This window comes from Hyla sarda, chromosome 2 (genome assembly GCF_029499605.1).
Source record: "Hyla sarda isolate aHylSar1 chromosome 2, aHylSar1.hap1, whole genome shotgun sequence".
Lineage (NCBI taxonomy): Eukaryota > Metazoa > Chordata > Amphibia > Anura > Hylidae > Hyla > Hyla sarda.
The window spans coordinates 472,692,225-472,711,008 of NC_079190.1; the positions used below are offsets into that span (position 1 = coordinate 472,692,225).

General features: G+C 45.1%; 1 long non-coding RNA gene across 1 annotated transcript in view; it reads left to right on the top strand.

Annotated features, from left to right (window-relative positions):
- The window catches only part of LOC130358070 (uncharacterized), a 72,176-nt gene extending 54,060 nt beyond the window's left edge, over positions 1-18,116 (top strand). The window contains exon 3 of the long non-coding RNA XR_008889401.1: positions 18,042-18,116. This is a non-coding gene — a long non-coding RNA (uncharacterized LOC130358070). The remainder of the gene's footprint in view (positions 1-18,041) is intronic.
- Positions 18,117-18,784: the final 668 nt, after the last annotated feature.

Sequence of the window (18,784 nt, forward strand, 5' to 3'; positions counted from 1 at the left end):
GCCGGGATCTGTATTGATGCCGGCACCTGAGGGGTTAATGGCGGACGCCCGCGAGATCGCGGGCGTCGGCCATTGCCGGCGGGTCCCTGGCTGCGATCAGCAGCCGGGATCAGCCGCGCATGACACGGGCATCGCTCCGATGCCCGCGGTTATGCACAGGGCGTAAATGTACTTCCTGGTGCGTTAAGTACCACCTCACCAGGACGTACATTTACGTCCTGCGTCCTTAAGTTAAGGACCGGAGCGTTTTTTGCACATCTGACCACTGTCAATTTAAACATTAATAACTCTGGAATGCTTTTAGTTATCATTCTGATTCCGAGATAGTTTTTTCGTGACATATTCTACTTTAACATAGTGGTAAATTTTTGTCGATACTTGCATCCTCTCTTGGTGAAAAATCCGTAAATTTGATGAAAAATTAGAAAATTTTCTCATTTTTCTAACTTTGAAGCTTTCTGCTTGTAAGGAAAATGGATATTACGAACAAAAATTTTTTGGTTCACATATACAATATGTCTACTTTATGTTTGCATCATAAAATTGATGAGTTTTTACTTTTGGAAGACACCAGTGGGCTTCAAATTTCAGCAGCAATTTTCCCATTTTTCACAAAATTTTCAGACTCGATATTTTTCAGGGACCAGTTCAGGTTTGAAGTGGATTTGAAGGGTCTTCATATTAGAAATACCCCATAAATGACCCCATTATAAAAACTACACCCCCAAAGTATTCAAAATGACATTCAGTCAGCGTTTTAACCCTTTAGGTGTTTCACACGAATAGCAGCAAAGTGAAGGAGAAAATTCACAATCTTAATTTTTTACACTCACATGTTCTTGTAGACCTAATTTTTGAATTTTTACAAGGGGTGAATTAGAAATTTTTTACTTATATTTGTAGCCCAATTTCTCTCGAGTAAGCACATACCTCATATGTCTATGTAAAGTGTTCGGCGGGCGCAGTAGAGGGCCCAGAATGGAAGGAGCGACAAGGGGATTTTGGGGAGTACGTTTTTCTGAAATAGTTTTTGGGGGGCATGTTGCATTTAGGAAGCCCTACCATTTTGGAAACTAGACCCCTCGGGGAATGTAACATGGGATAAAGTGAGCCTTTATACCCCACAGGTGTTTCACGACTTTTGCAAATGTAAAAAATTAACATTTTTAAAAAGGGTAATAGTAGAAAATACCCCTAAAAATTTGAAGCCCAATTTCTCCCGATTCAGAAAACATGTCATATGGGGGTGAAAAGTGCTCTGCTGGCGCACTACAGGTCTCGGAAGAGAAGGAGTCACATTTGGCTTTTTGAAAGCAAATTTTGCTCTGGGGGCATGCCGCATTTAGGAAGCCCCTATGGTGCCAGGACAGCAAAAACCCCCCCACATGGCATACTATTTTGGAAACTAGACCCCTCAGGGAACGTAACAAGGGGTTAAGTGAACCTTTATACCCTACAGGTGTTTCACGACTTTTGCGTATGTAAAAAAAAGAAAAAAAAAATTTACCCCCCAAAATTTGTAACACAATTTCTCCCGAGTACGGCGATACCCCATATGTGACCCTAAACTGTTGCCTCGAAATACGACAGGGCTCCAAAGTGAGAGCGCCATGCGCATTTGAGGCCTAAATTAGGGACTTGCATAGGGGTGGACATAGGGGAATTCTACGCCAGTGATTCCCAAACAGGGTGCCTCCAGCTGTTGTAAAACTCCCAGCATGCCTGGACAGTCAACGGCTGTCCGACAATACTGGGAGTTGTTGTTTTGCAACAGCTGGAGGCTCCGTTTTGTAAACAGTGGCATACCAGACGCTTTCATTTTTATTGGGGAGGGGAGGGGGGCTGTGTAGGGGTATGTGTATATGTAGTGTTTTTTACTTTTTATTTTATTTTGTGTTAGTGTAGTGTAGTGTAGTGTTTTTAGGGTACATTCGCACGGGCAGGGGTTCACAGTAGTTTCTATGCAACCAGCAGATGCATCACTACAACTCCCAGCATGCACTTTAGCTGTTTGTGCAAGCTGGGAGTTGTAGTTATACAACAGCTGAAGGTACACTTTTCCATAGAAAAAATGTGCCTCCAGCTGTTGCAAAACCATAAGTCCCAGCATGCCCATAAGGGAATGCTGGGAATTGTGGTGGTCTGCCTCCTGCTGTTGCATAACTACAGCTCCCAGCATGCCCTTTTTGCATGCTGGGAGCTGTTGCTAAGCAACAGCAGGAGGCTGTCACTCGTCGTCGCCGCCGCTGCTCCTGGGGCCCCGATCCCAACATTGACGCCGGGGATCGGGGTCCCCAGCACCCGGGGTGCACGTCCCGCACTCGCTCACGTCCTCCGGAAGAGGGGCGGAGCGGGTTGCGGGAGTGACACCCGCAGCAGGCGCCCTGATTGGTCGGCCGGTAATCCGGCCGACGAATCAGGGCGATGGTGAGGTGGCACCAGTGCCACCTCACCCCTGCAGGCTCTGGCCCCGATCAGCCAGTAATTCCGGGTCATCGGGTCACTGGAGACCCGATTGACCCGGAATCGCCGCAGATCGCTGGACTGAATTGTCGCCGACATGGGGGGGCATAATGACCCCCCTGGGCGATATGCCGGGATGCCTGCTGAACGATTTCAGCAGGCATCCGGCTCCGGTCCCCAACCGGCTAGCGGTGGGGACCGGAATTCCCACGGGCCTATGGATACGCCCTCGGTCCTTATGGACTCGGAATGCAGCTCGTATCCATATGCCCTATGTCCTGAAGAGGTTAAGAACACAACCGTGAATATTTGAACATTACTTTTACATTTTCCAACAATACCTTTATTTCCTTTTTTTTCTTTTTATTTTTGTAGAGATATACCTACATATTATTATGCATCTCTAATGACTATGCACATATTATTAGTACTATTACATTTCACTGACTGACAATCTTACGGACATTTCACTGCTATACACTGTATGGTATGCATGATGTCTGCAATGCTTATTCATACTTGACATTATCTCAATGTTGTTGTTGTGTTTTTATTTTTATTTTCTATAGACATTTAACCCCTTAAGGACCAAGCCCATTTTCACCTTAAGGACCAGTGCGTTTTTTGCACATCTGACCACTGTCACTTTAAGCATTAATAACTCTGGGATGCTTTTACTCATGAATTTGATTCCGAGATTGTTTTTTCGTGATATATTCTACTTTAACATAGCGGTAAAATTTTGTCGATACTTGCATCCTTTCTTGGTGAAAAATTCCAAAATTTCATGAAAAATTTGAAAATGTTGCAATTTTCAAACTTTGAAGCTCTCTGCTTGTAAGGAAAATAGGCATTCCAAATAAATTATATATTGATTCACATATACAATATGTCTACTTTATGCTTGCATCATAAAGTTGACATGTTTTTACTTTTGGAAGACATCAGAGGGCAGCAATTTTCAAATTTTTCACAAAATTTTCTAAATCTGAATTTTTCAGGGACCAGTTCAGTTTTGAAGTGGATTTGAAGGGCCTATTAGAAATACCCCATAAATTACCCCATTATAAAAACTGCACCCCTCAACGTATTCAAAATGACAATCAGTAAAGAAGTTAACCCTTTAGGTATTTCACAGGAATAGCAGCAAAGTGAAGGAGAAAATTCAAAATCTGCATTTTTTACACTCGTATGTTCTTGTAGACCCAGTTTTTTTTATCTTTATAAGGGGTAAAAGTAGAGAAATCCCCCCAAAATGTGTAACCTAATTTCTCTCAAGTAAGGAAATGCCTCATGTGTGTATGTCAAGTGTTCGGCGGGCGCAGTAGAGGGCTCAGAAGGGAAGGAGCGTCTATGGTATTTTGGAGAGTGAATTTGTTTGGAATGAAGGTCGGGGGTCATGTGCTTTACAAAGCCCCCCTTGGTGCCAGAACAGTGGACCCCCCCACATGAGACCCTATTTTGGAAACTACACCCTTCAAGGAATGTAATAAGGGGTGCAGTGAGCATTTACACCCCACTGGCCTTTGACATATCTTTGGAACAGTGGGCTGTGCAAATGAAAAATTAGATTTTTCATTTTTGCGGCCAACTGTTCAAAAAATCTGTCAGACACCTGTGGGGTGTAAATGCTCACTGCACCCCTTATTACATTACATCACCTCAAATGTACATGGCACTCTCACTCCTGAGCCTTGTTGTGCGCCCACAGAGCATTTTATATCCACATATGGGTTATTTCCATACTCAGGAGAAATTACGTTACAAATTTTGGGGGTCTTTTTTTCCTTTTACCTCTTGTGAAAATGAAAAGTATGGGGCAACCCTAGCATGTTAGTGTAAAAAATGTAAAAACATTTTTGCAATGACAGCTGGTATAGACCCCAACTTCACCTTTTCATAAGGGGTAAAAGGAGAAAAAGCCCCCCAAAATTTGTTAGGCAATTTCTCCTGAGTACGAAAATACCTCATATGTGGCCCTAAATTGTTCCTTGAAATACGACAGGGCTCTGAAGTGAGAGAGCGCCATGCGCATTTTGACTAAATAAGGGATTTGCATGAGGACGGAACCGGATGCAAGAATTACACTTGCCTCTGATACCAAAAATACCCTATGGCAGGGTATGTGTATATGTAGTGTTTTACTTTTTATTTTGTGTAATGTAGTATAGTGTAGTGTTTTTAGGGTACACTCACACGGCCGGGGTCTACAGCGAGCTTTCTGCTGAGAGTTTGAGCTGCGGCGGAAAACTTGCTGCATCTCAAACTTGTATCATGAAGTTCGCTGTAGACCCCCGCCCGTGTGAATGCACCCTGTACATTCACATGGGGGGGGGGGGTGTCAAACCTCCAGCTGATGCAACTTGTAGTTATGCAGCAGCTGGAGGCATACTACTAACACTCCCAGCATGCCCTCTGGCTGTCCATGCATGCCGGGGGTTGTAGTTATGCAACAGCTGAAGGCACACTGGTTGCAAAACACTGAGTTTGTTACTTAACTCAGTGTTTCCCAAAAAGGGTGCCTCCAGCTGTTGCAAAACTACAACTACCAGCATGCCCAGACCGCCGAAAGACATGTTGGGAGTTAGTTTTGCAACATCTGGAGGGTCACAGTTTGGTGACCACTGTGCAGTGGTGTCCAAGCTGTAGCCCTCCAAATGTTGCAAAACTTCAACTCCAAGCATGCCCAGATTGTCCAGGCATGCTGGGAGTTGTAGTGCTGCAAAATCTGAAGGGCCACATGTTACAGAATTACAACTCCCAGCATGCCTGGACTGTCTGGGCATGCTGGGAATTGTAGTTTTTTAACATCTGTAAGAGCACAGAGCACAGACTGACTAATGACAATGATCTGCAGCCGGGGACCAGTCTGATTGGTACCCTGCTGCATAGTGTCATCGGTCAGCTGTCCAGGACAGCTGAGATGACGTTTCTATCACCATGCCAACGGACATGGTGATAGAAAATGTATTGGACGTGTATACACGTCCATTTGCGTTAAGTCACAGAAAAAATGGACGTGTATACACGTCAATTTGCGGGAAGGGGTTAATATTATAACACTGGTTATTTCTGCTGTTATACACTGGTTGAGGATTGGGTTGCCTGAGGCTTTCTGCCCAATGCTTTGGCATCTAGGGTCTATCGGTACTACACACTTACCCCAAGAATACTTTATTCTAGATAACATTTACACATTCTGTTACCTTACTTTTTTGCGTGCACGTGCATTCTCCACAGGAATACATTCTGGCCAGTAAAGTACCCTGGATACGCAGAGACAAGAAGAAATAGCATTAGTTGCATGACATTTAGTGCATAACAGTGGTATGGACTGGCATAAGACAGGTCACAGTCCCTAATAAACCTTTAATTGGATGTGTGAGATACGTGGATTTTTGTGATTTTTGTGTACTAAACTTGTAGATGTACACTAATGGAGTTCTGTGTGTACTGAATTTTATGTGTACTGAATTTATATGTACTTTTAATGAAGTCAGTCTTGGTATCTGATTTATTAGGCGTTAGTTGAAAGGTGGTTTACTTGTTTCTCCCAGTGGAGCTGGGACAGCACCTGAGTAGAATCACTATAACACCGCTCTATAATTTTGTAGTCATGTACAGTAAACCATTTACATTTTATTACATTTTAGGTGAACATAACTTTTATTGCTTGTAGGCACAAAGGGTAAATACCAGCAGCAAATAATTAAGATGGTCAGGTTAAATTTACCTGATATTTTTGAGTGCCAAATAGTGCACCAAATATATATTACTTTTATCACATATACAATAACGTGCATGTAAGGCTCAGCAATCCACCTACATTATGGAGTCTTTGGTTAGGATCATGGCTATAGCTGGGCACAAGACTTAATAGGATCACCTAGGGCAAGGAGTCTCTCGGCCAGAGCCGGGCACAAACTTACGAAAATGGTTACTTTACATATGGTGAAACTTCTTTGCGAAGTCCTGCCAGGCACTTGGCTTGAACTGTTGCGGATAATGATAACCTGAAACAATAAAGAAGGTACTAGTGTACCACACATTTAGTAGAATGCAAAAAATTAGAAATTGGTTCTTATTGGTTCTTCTTGCTTCCCAACCTCGCCTGTCGGTGTGCTTCCTGCTTTGTGATATATATCTGGGAGCACGAGGTTGGGTTTCCCTCCAGGCTACATTGGTCAGCCAGGACTGTGTTATGGTCGGATTAACATTGACCACCACATTGACTTCAGAGGCTGATGCCGCTGGTACAGCTGTAGGTGCCAGCTGGTTCGGCCACACTTCCTTAGGTGGAGTAGGCCACGGCACATCGGTCGGTGCCTGCTGATTAGGCCTCACCTCCGGCGTGTAGTAGGCCTAGGCACATAAGTTGGTGCCCGTTGGTTAGGCCTCACCTCCTCTGGGGGAGTACGCCTGGGCACATTTTCTGTAAGTGAAGATGCAGGACTGGACCTCCTCATAAATTTACATAATAAAAACCAGACTAAATAGCCATAAAGGATGCATACCCAATATCATATAATGCAAGAAAATGTAAACTTTATTATAACACATATGACACAAAGCAAGGAAAACACTCTAAAAACACTTAAAAAGGCTCAGAAGAGCCACACTACAACAGTGGGACCAATTATGGTCACCACAGGACATGGGAAGAAACATGAAAGGGATCCCTCCTGTCACTCACCAAATAAGTAACAATAAAACACAAATGACAAAAAAGTAGTGGACAGTCAACAAACTGTGCATGCCAGTCCCCAAATGGTAAATGGTACAATGCGATGAATGTTACTCAGGGAAGCAGGTGCAAGAATGTAATACTCAGTACACTAATATACAAACACAGTGGACGATCCACAGACGGAGGAAGGAGGGAAAGTGTCCCAGTAAGCCCATGTCCAATAAAGAAGCCCATTTGTCATTGCCCTTTTTTGTCATTTGTGTTTTATTGTTACTTATTTGGTGAGTGACAGGAGGGGTCCCTTTCATTTTTCTTCCCATGTCCTGTGGTGACCACAATTGGTCCCACTGTTGTAGTGCGGCTCTTCTGAGCCTTTTTAAGTGTTTTTAGAGTGTTTTTCCTTGCTTTGTGTCATATGTGTTATAATAAAGTTTACATTTTCTTGCATTATATGATATTGGGTATGCATCCTTTATGGCTATTTAGTCTGGTTATTATTGTGCTTATTGTTTTATGAGCCGGATAGCACCCTTTTGTGTTATGCTTTACATTTAGCTTGAGCCTCCCCCCTTTTTTCCTTTTCTCTCTCTCCTCATAAATTTAGGAGCCATGATGGGCGCCTCGGACAAATACATTTCTTCTTCCACCTTATCGGCCGAATTCAATGGGGATCTATGTCCCAGTCGTCCGACGGAAAATATGTAAAGGGTATTTGAGTGGGATTCTTGGGCCTGGTTATGGCTGCCGCCCATTCTCCCCGCAGACTTTTTACCGGGGTATATTCCACTATCTCCCCTGCTTCTAAGGAGTGGAGTGCTGGAGGCAGGCAGTCCCGCTGAACGACTTTCCTATTTACTAGCATGGTTCCTCCGTGCTGGCAGTCTTGGAGGGTGCCAAAGCCACGTACTTTATCAAATTTTATAACTGTGGCGAGTCGGCGCTCCAAGGGTGGCTCACCCACTTGTGGATAGTCCAACTTGCGTATATAGAGGGCTTCCAGCCTTTTAGTATCCTGCTGCTCTACTTATACTTCATAGGGCAACTGCTTAGGCCCATACCTCTCTCTGTGCTGGGCTTTTAATTTCTCAATGATGCCGGCTATTTCGGCCTCTCTGCGGGCTCTCTCAGCCTGTACTGTGGGAAGTGGTGGATGGGACTTCCCTGGCAGGGGAAGGACATGGTCCCACAAGTACGGGACAAACTCTGGCTCGTCGCCGAACACCCATTGAAGGAGAAGGGGTGACTGTGAGCGTGCTCTAACTGGAACAGACTTCTGCCCTGGGGGTTCCCTGTCGGGGCTGAAGGCGTAGAAAATGCGGCCTCGGCCGGCGTACTTACATCTGACTCCTCGATTGCAATCTCCGCCCAGGATCCCCAGGATCTGTGGCGATGGAACAATCTCACCGGCGATGCTGCTGCTGAAGACTGTGGTGATCCCCTTTTTGGGGTAGCTTGCCATTCATCGTCCTCTGGAAGCGGGGGCAACTTGCAGGCCTCCTCGGCCCCAAGGGGCAATTGCTGCAAACGGTCAGCTAGGTCATGGAACAGCTGCGCTGCAGCCACTGTAACTTTCCGCTGCTCCGCAGCCATCTTGTTGCTCTCTTCACGTGCTCTGGTGGGCTGCGCCATGTCTGTACACCTCTCTGCCATTTCCGGACTGAAGAGGGATGGCCGCATGGTGCCTTTTATAAGAGGCTTCAACAAAATGCCGGCCGGCCGGAAGGACGTCATTGGTGCAGCTCTGACTTCCTGTCCCACAGGAAGTCAGACAACAGTTCCACTTCGGCATAGACGCTGCTACATGATATCCAGCATGGGACATCTTGGCGCGCTTCTTGGGTTCTTCCTTAACCCCTTCAGGTATTTTTTTTTTTAATTAGATCATTTCATTAAGTTTTACAATACAATAAAACTATTCAAAGGAGCAAGAAACAAAGAAGGTAAGAACAAACCCATCAGGGTAATGGGACCAAAAAGTAGGGCACATATTATGAAAACAGGAACATACTCAAATTGGCCGCTGAGGAGACTTCAGGTACTTTTGTACTGAAGCACGTAACATGGCTTCGTTCCTAATTTTACCCATGGCCACAATACAATATTCTTCACCTCCCCCTTACTTTTTCTAGCACCCCGGCAAAGCACAATTTCAGCAACAATGTCCTGTACACTTTTGGGCGTAATTTCGGTCGCGGATTGCGACAATCCTGGACAGTTCTCTATACACATTCCTGCACAGGGGGATGACTAGTGGCACTTGCAATAACGGCATACACCCGTTTTTCATTGTGGGTGGCCTGGGTGGCTGAATTATTAAAGGCACACACCCGTATCCTGTTCGTAGGACGCCAAAAGAAATGTGGTGACTGGGGTGTTGCAGTATGTAGCAGGTGGTATAAATCCTGGGGGCAAGATGTTGTTAACCCCTTAGTGTTCGTGACGCGAGTATGTGGTTATTCCGGTATAGTAACCGCCGTCAACCAACCCAAAAATGGTTTGTAATAAAGGAATGTCCACAGCAAGGATTCTGAATAAACTGGAACTTTTACTTGAAATGTTTAGGGAACAGTCTTTACAATTATGCAGTTCCTTCAGAGGCAACCGTGACACAGGACACCTCACAGGTTTGCTTGGACTTGTTATTATTGAGATATTTAGGCAGACCACTGTGCTACTGATATATTCCTTAGCTGAGGAGTAGTCACTGGATCTGTAGAGAGAATTGTAACTTACGTTTTAGAAGTGGCTGTGTTTCTTTAGGCTTTGGCCTAGATGAGATGAATTTGTAGTATACAGGACTTTGTGCTTCCTTTTGAGTCCAAGAGATAAGAGAGAGTATAGAGACTACAGCCACTTATACACTAGGGGGCTGGACAAAAGCCCATTGGTTGCTAATGCTTGGAGCTCCTGTGCCCATGGAACTCTGGGTATATCACATGACAGTAGATCACATGACCAAGGAAGGTCCTATACGTTTTATACAAACTGTACAACTTTATACATATGAACTATAAAAACACATAATGAATATACACTGCATTTATGAGACAACAAGGGGGGAGCCCTGCAGGAGAGCCCTATGGACCTAAGGGACTCTTCCTGAGGGGACTTAAGGATGGTACAGGACCGGTCCTGTACCGGGAGACCACAAAGGTTAATGTTAAGAAAACATTAATTATATAACAACTCTATTAATTTTAAGGTTAAAAATACACACTGCACACCTTGTTAATTGTAGGACACGTACATGCTGGCGTACCCACTAAATTTGAAAATGTTGTGTTAAAATAGAATAAGGCACAAAATAGTTGTGTAAGATTTTTACAAACTACGTAAATAACCCATATGTGGCACTAAAATTTTCCTTTAATAAAAAAAAAAAAGTAATACAGCTTCATCCGATGCAGTACGCCCCAACCCCCCCCCCCCCCCCCCTTCCCCGTCACTCTCTAGAAACACTACTGGTAATAAAGGGTAGATAAGGAACTTTATCTACTTTATCTACTCGTTGTTTCGGGAACTTCGTTTCTCAGCACAGACGTCTCTACCATGATATCCGTCTTCCAGAGCTTCCAAGGAGACTTCCAATAACAATACTCCAGATCACAAAAATTCTGGAGACGGCATAGATGAGGAAGGCTTCAGCAGCAGCGGAGGAGCAAGATGAGACACACAACTCGTGTTGTTTTGGCTCCAAAGAAATGGAATCTGCATTAAGTGCAAGTTCCCACTTCAAAGGTTAGGACCATTCCCATATAATCTTACACTAAGAGCTATTCTCATACCGGCCCCACTGCATCTGTACAGCACAGTGTTTCCTAACCAGGGTGTCTCCAGCTGTTACATAACTACAACTCCCAGCATGCCCTTTGGCTGTGCATGCTGGGAGTTGTAGTTATGAAACAGTAGAAGGCACACAGGCCTCACCTCCTGCTGCTGCTGCCAGTCATTTCCTGCCACCACCAGCAAGCGATCCCCGCCACTGCACACTACATGGTCGGTACCCGCTCTCGCCCTCCAGACTAGGGGTGGAACGGGTGCCATCAGGACAGCCCAGAAGATGCCGTGATTCTTCAGCTGGTCTCAGCCGACCAATCACCATGATCGTGAGGTGGCACCAGTGCCACCTCACTCCTGTTGGGCAATGGTGATTGGTGCTGTCTCGGACAGCACCAATCACCCATATTTCCTTGTTCACCATTTGACCAGTGACCCATTTGGCCTGGAAAAGCCGTGATTCACCGGTCAGTATTGACTGACGAATCACAGCGATTGCCGCCAAGGGGGGATTCCCGGGACCCCCCCCTGGGCGATATGCCGAGGTGGCTGCTTTTAGATAACAACAGCCATCCCAGTCCAATCACCGCATCCAGAGACGTGGTGATCCCAGAAGATGGCAATGCAAATATACATTTACATTGCAGGTCCTTAAGGGGTTAAAAATAATTGTAATAATGATACTGTTTCCACCATATCCACTTATCCAGAGATATTCTGCTAGAGATATATTGTCATCCTCTATTCCTGGGAATCCACCTCTCCCCTTCTACAGATCTCTGATTCCTTAATCATCCAATAGGGGGGGCTTGTTTTCCCACTTATGTGCAAAATGTATCTCTAGGTGGACAATATCTTCTGTCTCCATTACAATCTGTATGTCCTATATGGGAAATGTGCCTTGAATTATGCAGCTCCTCGCTCACTTGTTAATGTATCAAGTGACCCAGAGCCCACCACGTGGAGGTGGCTGCATTTCGGGCTCCTCCCCACCCCCACCCCCAACCATATGTAGATCTTGTGTGACCCAATCAGCCGTCTTGTTAAATTGGTTCACATTGATCGTCAATGGCCTTTGCTGTAATACTTCTTAGCTGTGTATGTAGGAAGTAAAATGGCATCTTGAATGTGGTCATCATGCCGGTTAGTGTGCGGTTGGCCATGGCCCATGCTCCAACCCAAACATTGGATACATAATTGGACCACTTCAGTTTGCTTTTAGCATATTGCCAAGTCCGCTGCAGCCAAGACACTTTGGGCTCCGAGGCATCTTCAGAGGTTGTTGGTAAATCCATCTGGTTATCCGCCATGGTGACTGTCACATGATCGCTGTGCCTGGATTCATGTGGGTCTGAATTGTCACCTAAAGCCATGTCAATAGCCACATCTGCTCGCTGACCACGGTGCTTAATCTTCTTCCCAGGTATTTTATGGATCTCATAATATGGTGGAGTGACCTTATAATGATATAGGTTAGTATACCGCCAAAGGAAACTCGTCACGTAATGTATGAGACACACGACAGGCACCGAGAGAACTGGGATATCTGCAAAATAGCGACAGGATACAATATATTAGACCTATATTCATTTATTTATGAATATATACATATATATATATATATATATATATATATATGTGTGTGTTCACACAAAATCATTTATCTCACAGGAGTAAACCTTTACCCAATTGCTGTAAGAGACTTAAAAGGGTACTCTGCCCCTAGACATCTTATCCCCTATGTAAAGGATAGGGGATAAGATGTCTGATCGCCGGGGTCCCGCAGCTGGGACCCCAGTGATCTCTGTGCAGCACCTAGCCTTTGTTCAGAACACTGGGTGACAGGGTCGTAATGTCACAGCCACGCCCCTCGTGACATCACGCCACACCCCCTCCCATAGACTTACATTGAGGGGGCGTGGTTGTGATGTCATGACCCCCACCGCCCGCTCCAAGCATTCAGAACTCTACTATATTAACTTTACACTAATACATTCATGTTAAATCCATTTTTAAACAGAAATTTTGGAAGCTTTCATTATTCCTACCTCTTAGCTTCATGGTCGCCGTCCCTACAGGATCCTTTTGCCTAAATAGACAAAATTCTCTTCAATTTGCAAAATAAGCGCAGGTCTAGTAGGAGAACGTGTTCACCCGCCGAACCGAGGAAATAAGTGTTAGGGATTGGATTCTACCCTGGAGAAAGTCTCTTTGATGTGTGATGTCACAGCAGATGACATCACGTGTATGTGTATCCATTGTAATGGCTGTACTGTACTTTACTTACACTATGTACAGTTATATACTGGGGGTTTACAAAGGATTTGACGATTACAGCTTTAACCCCTTCAGGGTCACAGCCCTTTTTGGTCTTGAGGACAAAGGACATTTTCATTTTTACATTTTCATTTTTTCCTCCTCCCCTTCTAAGAGCCATAAATATTTTAATTTTCCACCCAAAGACCAATATGAGTTGTTGTTTATTTTGCGACCAACTGTACTTTGTAATGTACGGTAACATAAAATGTACGGTACTATAAAAAAATATATATATATTATTTACGGCTGGAAATTGAAAAGAAAACCACAATTTGGCAACTTTTGAGGGTTTTCGTTTTTATTCACTGACATGTTCTTTTTATACTGAGGGTCAATGCTTGGGTAAACGCTTTACTCTTTTTGTACTGCTTCAAAAAAAAATCTAACTTTTTGAACAATATAAGTATGTTTTAAACTGTATGAGGGCTAATTGTTTGCTGTATACGGAAAAATAAAAAAAAGTTATAGAGGTCAGAAGAGGACAATTTTAAACGTACTAATTTTGGTGTAAAAGTAATAATTTTTTTTTAACAGAAGTAAAACAAAATCAAACCTTAATAAGCTGTGTATCAATTTAATCGTATGGATCTACAGAATAAATATAAGGTGTCATTTTTACCGAAAAGTGCACTGTGTAGAATCTGAAGCCCCGAAAAAAAAAAAATCAGAATGGAGTTTTTTTTTTTTCCCCTAGTTTTTGTGGTGAAATGATTGTTGTCATTACAAAGTACAATAGGTGGCACAAAAAAACAGCCCTCATAGGACTGTGTATGTAGAAAATTGAAAGTGTTATGATTTTAAGAAGGTGAGGAGGAAAAAACTAAGTGCAAAATTGAAAAAACCTGTCCTGAAGGGGTTAAAAATATATAAATACCGTATATCCCGGCGTATAAGACGACTTTATAACCCCAAATTTTCTTCTGAAAAGCCGGGGGTCGTCTTATACGCCGGGTATTGAGGTCCGGAATAGGAAAACTTCTGATTATCTGCCCGGGCCGGCTCCTGTGTGTAGCTGCAGGCGGGGGCCGGCCAGAGCAAGTAAAAACTAATACTGTATACTAAAAACCAGGGTGCCTCCAGCAGTTGTGAAACTACAACTCCCAGCACGGCAAAGTTGGGGGTCGTCTTATACGCCAAGTCATCTTATACGCCGGCATGGTCACTGCACCTGCACTCACATTTAAAGAAGATCTGTAGTGCTTATAACTTATCCCCCATCCTAAGGATAGGGTATAAGTTATAGATCACGGGGGGGTACGAGCGATCGGGCCCCCCGCCATCTTCTGTACGGGGCCACAGTTATGTACAGGAAAGGGGGCGTTCCGTCCCCGCTTAACGCGGCAGCGGGCACGCCCCTCCATGTATTTCTATGGAAGTCATGGAAGGGCGTGCCGGCTGCCGCGTAATGCGGGAACAGAATGCCCCCTTTCCTGTTCATTGCTACGGCCCCATACAGGAGATCGCGGGGGGCCCCAGTGCTCGGACCCCCCCGCGATTTATAACTCATCCCCTTAGGTTGGGGTATAAGTTATAAGCACTAAAGATCTCCTTTAACCTGTTGGGGACGGAGGGCATACCTATACGCCCTCCGCCCACCACCTTTCTATGATGCGGGGCCACGCCGTGGCCCAGCGTCATAGCGGGTCGGGCCAGGCCCCTAACAACAGCCGGGAGCCGAGGCTAATAGCGAGCAGCACTGATCGTGGTTTCGCGCGCTATTAACCCTTTAGATGCAGCGTTTAACTTGATCACTGTCCGAACGCCGAATGATTGCTCAGTGCCTGAGATCCAGGTATGAGCAGTCAAGCGGCAGAATCATTGATCAATGGTTTCCTATGAGAAACCATTGATCAATGTAAAAGATCAGTGTGTGCAGTGTTATAGGTCCCTATGGGAGCTATAACATTGAAAAAAAAAAAGTGAAAAATGCTTGAATCACCCCCCTTTTTCCTTAAAAAAAAAATCCAAAAACTGTGTAAATAAACATATATGGTATCGCCGCATACAGAAATGTCGGAATTATAAAAATATATAGTTAATTAAACCGCACAGTCAATGGTATACGTGCAAAAAAATAAGCCATCATATGGATTTTGTGGGGTTGTGATCTTTAAAAGGTAAGGAGGAAAAAATGAAAGTGCAAGAACGGGAAAACCCTCCGTACCCAAGGGGTTAATCCCTGGACATGTTTTATTCATATGGTTATGCTTGTATGGGCACTTAATCTGTGATTTGTTGTTTTCATCGGTACCACATTTGTGTATATCTGATTTTTGATGACTTTTTATTCCTTTTTTTTTTTTTTCCCCGGGATGTGATCACAATTCAGCATTGGACTTTGTTATTTTTATGTTTTATGTCGTTCACCGTATGGAGTCATTAACGTTATATTTTAGTCATTCAGACTATTCTACCAAATATGTTGATTTATTTTATTTAAAAAAAAATTTTTTTTTTGTAAAATGGGAAAAGAGGGGGAATTCATTTTTTATTGGAGGAGGCACTTATTCCCATTATTAAACTGTAACAGTTAATAGCTATATTTAGATTTTTAACCCCTTAAGGAAGCAGCTCATTTTCACCTTAACAACACGGCCCTTTTTTGCAAATCTGACCACTGTCACTTTATATATGAATAACTCTGGAATGATTTTACTTTTCATTCTGATTCTGAGATTGTTTTTTCGTGACATATTCTACTTTAACATAGTGGTAATTTTTGTCGTTACTTGCATCTTTTCTTGGTGAAAAATCCCAAAATTTTGAAAATTTAGCATTTTTCTGCCTGTAAGAAAAATGGACATTCCAAATTATATATTGATTCACAAATACAATGGGGGACATTTATCAAGGGATTTAGAGCTCTTTTTTTGCTTACAAAAGTCGCAGAAAAAGTCGCATTAGCACTTAAGCAATTTTTTGTGCGACTTTTGGCTGTAAGCAAAAAGCTACAAAAAAGCGTACGAAAGTAAATTTTATTTTTTACTTTTCAGTGGTCAGGGATTTATCAAGTGCGAAAGTCGCATAAAAAGTCGCAAGCCCTCAAAAACTGCATAAATATAAGCCAGCTCGGAGCTGGCACACAAAACGGCTTTTGAGAGCAAATTTTATATTTCCCGCTGGCAGCCGTGATCACAGCTCCAGCGGGAAATATATTGCAACTGTACAAAGGAGCCCGGGCTGGCATCACTCTGCAGCCGCCCAGCTCTGTCTGATTCTAACCCCGCTACCCTAACATAATGACATCCCCCCCTTGTTTCCCACCCGCCTGCGCTGCACATCTCCCATCTGTCTGCTACCTGTTGCAAGACTACAACTCCCAGCATGTCCATACAGTGAGGGCATGCTGGGAGTTGTAGTATTGTAGCGGGCGGACAATGTGCGGCGCGGGCGGGTGGAAGACAAGGGGGGTGGGGGTTATATAAAGCAGTGTCCCCATCCCCATCATTGTATTAGGGTAGCGGGGATAGAATCGGAGGAACCCGGGCGGCTGAAGACTGATTCCAGCCTGGGCTCCTTTTAACAAACCTCGGCGCAGCAGAGTTTCTATTTCCCTTAATGTAATTTCATATTTCCCACTGGGTCCCGTAATTGGCCAGGACCGAGCAGCCAATCACGGGAAATTTGATATTACATTAGGGACTAAAAGCTGCGCGGCTCCGCTAGATGTTAAAAGGAGCCCGGGCTGGCATCAGTCTGCACCCTCCCGGGCTCCTAAGATATCCTGCGGCACCGTGGTAAGGTGCCCGGGCTAACCTCACTTCAGCCACCCGGGCTCCGTCAACTTTTATTTCCGCAGCGCCTGGTAAGGAGCCCGGGCTGACATAACTCAGCAGCCCCCCACGGGACTCCCACAGCCGTCAGGGAGATGTGTAGGTGCCGTCCCTGTCATCCCTCAGCACTGCAGTACACACCGAGAGATGGCAGGGACGGCTTCTGCACATCTCCCTGCCTGGCTGAGGGAGTCCCGGGCGGCTGCAGTGTTATGTCAGCCCGGGCTCCTTACTACAGCGCCGCAGAGTTTGGTGTAATTTCAAATTTCCCGCTGGGTCCCGTGTCACGTGACGACAGGAAATATGAAATTACAGTGATTCTCTGATCACTGCAGCCAAGGAGCGGAGCGCATTACCACCCGCTTCCCTGGCTGGCACGACTACAACTCCCAGCATGTCCTTACAGTAAGAGAATGCTGGGAGTTGTAGGGGGGGGGGGGGTGACAATCTCCCACACCACATGACTACAACTCCCAGCATGCTCTTACTGTAAGGACATGCTGGGAGTTGTAGTTGTGTGGCAGGTGACAGGCTTTTCACCTGCCCCCCTAAAACTCCCAGCATGCCCTTACAGTAAGGATATGCTGGGAGTTTTATTCATGTGGTGCGGGAGATGGTTACCCCCCCCCCCCCCCCCACACACACACACACTACAACTCCCAGCATATCCTTACTGTAAGGGCATGCTGGGAGTTGTAGGGGGGCGGGTGACAGGCCTGTCACCTGCCCTCTGCCGCACAAATACAACTCCCAGCATGTCCTTGCAATAACGATATGCTGGGAGTTGTAGTGTGTGCGTGGGGGGTAACAATCTCCCGCACCACATGACTACAACTCCCAGCATATCCTTACTGTAAGGGCATGCTGTGAGTTGTAGTCATGTGGGGCGGGAGATTGTCACCCCCCCCCCCTACAACTCCCAGCATGCTCTTACTGTAAGGGCATGCTGGGAGTTGTAGTCAGGCGCGGACGGGTGACAATAAATGTATTAACCTATTTTTCTTTTTTTCTCCTCATTTCAGATCCATGTATCCTGTGGACTACTTCGGATTTGGTGGACTGCTTCAATGACCAGCGTCTTTTTTAACCCCTTCCCGCAGAATGTCATATATAAACGCCGGGTTGTGCAGTGCGTTCTGGCATCCCGGCGTTTATAAATGACATTCAGTTAACCCGGCGATGCGCAGCATAGCACGAGTTAACTGGCAGAAGTCCCGCTGTTTCCAGCAGGGGACAACTTCTGCTTCACCCCCAGGACCATCCATTGATGGTCCTGGTCAGCGATCACTGTGATTGGTCCCTGTGGTCCGGGGACCTGCGGCATAGGGGGGGAACATCAGGGGACCGGCGGCCTTACCTGGCGGGACCGAGGAGCAGCAGCAGGACCGGCCACGTGGACGAGCAGCGACGGGACCGGCAGGTAAGTATATGGTCCTCAGAAGCAGCAGTGAAGATCTTCACTGCTGCTTCTAGGAGTCTGAAAACTACAACTCCCAGCATGCCTAGACAGCCTTTGGCTGTCTGGGCATGCTGGGAGTTGTAGTTTTGCAACATCTGGAGGGCCCCAGTTTGGAGACCATTGTATAATGGTCTCCAATCTGTGCTCTTCCAGCTGTTGCAAAACTACAACTCCCAGTGTGCACTGACTGTCCAGGCATGCTGGGAGTTTTAGTTCAGCAACATCTGGCCCTTCAGATGTTGCCGAACTACAACTCCCAGCATGCCCTTCAGCTGTCTGGGCATGCTGGGAGTTGTAGTTTTGCAA